Genomic DNA, 4,780 nt, shown 5'->3' with positions numbered 1-4,780 from the left:
TCACTTTCCCTTTACACCCTTCGCTCATCCTCTATCTCTTCGTCTCTCCCTCTCCCTTTCTCTCTTTCTTAATTTCTCGCTTCTCTCGATCTCTATTCTCTTCACTCGCTCACCATCACTCTCTCTCCATCTCATTCACTATCTCATCCTCTCTTTCAATAAATTTTGCTTCTTTTTTCTCTCCCGTCATTCTATCTCTTACTTGCCTCTCTTCTCTCACTCTCTCTCTCTCAAACTCTTGTCTCTCTACTTCCTCTATGTCTCTCTCTCCCTTTATCCCTCTCTCCTTTTCCCTCACTTCCTTTCCCTTTATCTTTCACTCTTTCTTTCTTAACCTTCCTCTTTCTCCCTCCCACCCTCTCTCTCACTCTCTTGCCTTCTATCCATCTATCTCTCTTTCTCTAACTTTTTACTCATCTTTCTCATACTATCTTCTCTACGTCCCTTTATCTCTTTCATTCTCTCTAACTCTCTTTCCATTCTCTCTTGCTCTCTTCCACACTTTTGCTCTCACCCTCATTCTCTCTCATCTCGCACTTTTTTTCACACTCCCTCACTCCCCCTCACACCCTTCCTACTTCTCCATCTCTCCTAAAAACTCCTTTTTTTTCTCCTTCTCCCCATCTCTATTACATGGCCTCGATCTTTATCAATCTCCCTCTGTCCTACGATCTTGCTCTATCACTCTCCCACCCTCTTTCTCCCTCTTTCTCTTTTACTCTCACTATATCTACCTCTTTATTCATCTATCACTTTCTCTTATCCCTCTCTTTCTTCGCCCCCTCTATATGTAACTATCACACAATCTCTCCCTCAATCTCATCCCTCTCTAATCTCTATCATGTTTATTGCTCTCACTCTCTCCATCTCACGCTCTCCCTCTCTCACCCTACCTTCTATCTCTTTTGCTCTCATTTCTCTCTTTTTTCTTCTTGTGCTCGCTCTATCCTTTCTTATATCTCTTGTATTGTCAACCTCTCTATCCCCCTATCTTCCTTCTTTCTCTACTCTCCATCCCTTCCTCCCTCTTTCATCTCTCTCATTATGTGCTTCTCTCTAGCTCTTACTTTTCTATTTCTATCCCTCCCTCCCTCCCTCCTTCCCTCCTTTTCGCTCTCTCTCTCTCACAAAAAATCTTTATTCCCTCCCTTAATATTTTTCTCTTACTCTAAATCCTTTGCACTCTCTCTTATTGCACTCACTTTTTTTTCACTCCCATTCTCACTCCCACTTTAACTCTTTACCATTGTTAGGCCTCCTCTCTCCATCTCCATCTCCATCTCTATATCTATCTCCCTATCTATGAATCTCCCTATATCTTCCTATTTGTTGACTTCTCTTTCTCTAATGATAGGGAAGTGAGGGTGAGAGACTGGTATTGTGAGTAAGAAAGGGAGATATAGGAAGACTAAGGGAGAGTGAGAATAAGAAAGATATGAGAGAGGAAAGATAGCGAGAGAAGAGAGAGTAAGAGGGAGTGAGAGGGGGGAGGAGGAAGAGCGAGGGAGAGAAAATGATGAAGGGAGAGATAGTAAGAGAACTAAAGAAGGTATAGAGAGAAAGAGAGATGAAGAGAGGGAGAACAAAACTGAGAGAAGAGAGAACGACATAAGAGGGAAAGAAAGAGCTAGAGTAACGATAAGAGAGAACACAAGAGCATTAGTAAGATAGAACAAAGAGAGAGGGATAGAGTGAGAAAGAGGAGAAGAAGAGAGTGAGCGCGAGAAGGATGGAGGGAGATATGGAGTGAGAAAGAGAGAAAAAAAGACAGAATGAGACAAAAGAGCGTGGGAGGGAGGGAAGGAGTTAGGGGTAGATAGGAAAGGAGAGGGATAAAGGGAGAGAGAGAGGGTGGAAAGGATGGGAAGAGAGAAGAAAAAGTGAAGAGTTAGAGGAGATATAGAGAGTGCAAGCAAGAAAGAGAGTGAGTGATAGAAAATAAGAGAGGGAGCCAAAGAGAGAGGAAGATAGAGGGAGAGGAAGAGAGAGATAAAGTGAGATAGAGATTTCAATAGAGAGTGAGAGAAAGAACCTGAAAGAGATAGGAGCTATAAAAATAGAGGGGGAGAGGGGAGTGACAGAAAATGAAAGAGTGAGGGATGAGGGAGGATTGGCGAGAGAGCGAGAGATATGGTTTGAGAGATAGAAAAGAGGGTGTGAGAGATATCATTTTTTCAATAGTATGAGAGGGAGAGTAAGAAGGAGAGCAAGGGAGAAATATGAAGAGAGAAGAGAGATGGAGTACGAGAGAAGGAAGGGAGGAAAGGAGAGCGAGAGAAAGAGAAAGCAACAAATAGGAAGATATAGGGAGTCATAAAGAGGGAGATATAGATAGAGATGAAGAGGGAGAGAGGAGGCCTAACAATGGTAAAGAGATAAAGTGGGAGTGAGAATAGGAGTGACAAAAAAAGAGAGTGCAGTTGAAAGGTGAAAAGATTAAGAGAGAGTGCAAAGGATGTAGAGCAATAGAAAAATATTAAGGGAGGGAATAGAAATATTGAGAGAGAGAGAGAAAAGGAGGGAAGAAGGGAGGGAGGGAGGGATAGAAATAGAGTAGTACAAGCTAGAGAGAAGAACAGAATGAGAGAGAGGAAAGAGGGAGGGAGGGATGGAGAGTAGAGAAAGAAGAAGGATAGAGGGATAGAGAGGTTGATAGTGCAAGAGATATGAGAAAGGAGAGAGTGAGCACAAGAAAAAAAAAGAGGGAGATGAGAGCAAGAGAGATAGAGGAAGAGAAAAAGGTAGGGTGAGAGAGGGAGAGAGTGAGATTGAGAGAGTGAGAGAAATAAGCATGATAGGGAGATTAGAAAGGGATGACATTGAGGGAGAGATTGTGTGATAGTGATATATAGAGGGGGCGAATAAAGAGAGAGAAGAGAGAAAGTGAGAGATGAATAAAGAGGTAGATATAGTGAGAGTAAAAGGGAGAGAGGGAGAAAAAAGGTGGGAGAGTGATAGAGCAAGCAGGAGAGAGAGAGAGAGAGAGGGAGAGAGGGAGATTGCTAAAGATCGAGATCATGTAATAGAGATGGGGAGAAGGAGAGAAAAAAGGAGTTTTTAGGGGAGATGGAGAAGGGGGAGTGAGGGAGTGAGAAAAAAAGTGGGAGAGAGAATGAGAGAGAATGAGGGTTAGAGCAAAAGTGTCGAAGAGAGCAAGAGAGAATAACAAGAGACTTAGAGAGAATGAACGCGATAAAGGGATGTAGACAAGGTAGTTTGAGAAAGGTGAGGGAAAAGTGAGAGAAAGAGAGATAGATGGATAGAGGGCAAGAGAGTGAGAGAGAGGGTGGGAGGGAGAAAGAGGGAGGTTAAGAAAGAGAGAGTGAGAGATAAAGGGAAGGGAAGTGAGGGAGAAAAAGACAGAGATAAAGGGATACAGAGAGAGAGGAAGTAGAGAGACAAGAGTTTGAGAGAGAGTGAGTGAGAGAAGAGAAGCGAGCAAGAGATAGAAAGAGCGGGAGAAAAAAAAGAAGCAAACGTGACTTAAAAAAAGGATGAGATAGTGAATGAGATGGAGAGAGAGTGATGAGCGAGTGAAGAGAATAGAGATCAAGAGAAGTGAGAAATTAAGAAAGAGAGAAAGGGAGAGGGAGAGACAAAGAGATAGAGGATGAGCGGAGGGTGTAAAGGGATCGAGAGAAAAAAGATGAGGGAGAAGAGAGTAAAATAGAGTAAGCAAATCAGACAGACAAAATAAAGAAGAGAGAACGAGAAAGATAGAGAGATTGAGGGAGGGAGAGAGGTAGAGAGTGGAGGGTAGAGAGAGAATGGGAAAGAGAAATTGTAAGAAAGGATGACACAAAGTGGGAGAGAAAAAGAAGATACATATATATATATATTTCCGGGGTTTGGTCCCTTGCCCCTGGCGTGAAAGGGAAAGAAAGAGAGAAAAAGAAGATACAAAGAGGTAGGGAATGGGAGAGAGAGGGATAAATAGAGAGGCATGAAAGGGGAAGAGAGAGAGAGAGAATAGTGATAGAGAAGAGAGAATATAAATGGTGAAAGTTAATGAGGTTTAAATGGGGAGGGATAGATCACAAGAGGCATAAGATTGAGAGGGAAATAAATAAACATATATTGAGAGAGAGAGAGAGAGAGAAAAAAAGGAAGTAAAAGTTAAGAATAGTAGAGATGAGGATGAATAAGAAGAAAATCAAGGAGAGAGGGAGCTTGGGAGGGAGAAAGAGAGAAAAAGTTAGGGAGGGCTATAGAGTGAAGAGAAAAAGAGTGTTGAGAGAGAAAAGACTAATAGAGGGATTAATGAGAGAGATATCAAGGGAGAGAGGGAGAGAGCGAGAGTGAAAAAGCGAGAAAGAGATAATTAAGTGATGAGATGGAGAGAGTGAGATCACAAGAGAGAGGTCGAGATTGGCAGAGAATGATTGAGGGAGACAATATAGAGAAATAAGGGACAGACGAGGAGGGAGAGTGAGAAGGGTTGAGAGAGAATGAGATAAGAATGGCAAGAGAGACCAAACAAAGCGAGGGAGGGTCAGAAAGTGAGAAAGAGATTGTGGGAAAGAGATAAAGCTTAAGAGAGGGAGATTAAGAGAGATAAAGAGAGGGAGGGGAGACAAAGGGAGGAAGAAAATTAAGGGGAGAAGTATTGAGAGAGGGAGAAAGGGACGGAGGGAGTGGGAGAGAGGGAGAGTGAAGGTGAGCATGTGAGAGAGATTGAGCAACATATTGAGAGAAAGAGAATGTGAGTGAGAGTAGAAGAGATAGGGAGAGAGATAGAGATAACAAGAAGGTGTGAGAAAAAGCTAGGAAGAGGGAAAGA

The sequence above is a fragment of the Phalaenopsis equestris genome, unplaced genomic scaffold (assembly GCF_001263595.1).
Source record: "Phalaenopsis equestris unplaced genomic scaffold, ASM126359v1 Scaffold000002, whole genome shotgun sequence".
In the NCBI taxonomy this organism is placed as follows: Eukaryota; Viridiplantae; Streptophyta; class Magnoliopsida; order Asparagales; family Orchidaceae; genus Phalaenopsis; species Phalaenopsis equestris.
This window is presented reverse-complemented; position numbering follows the sequence as displayed.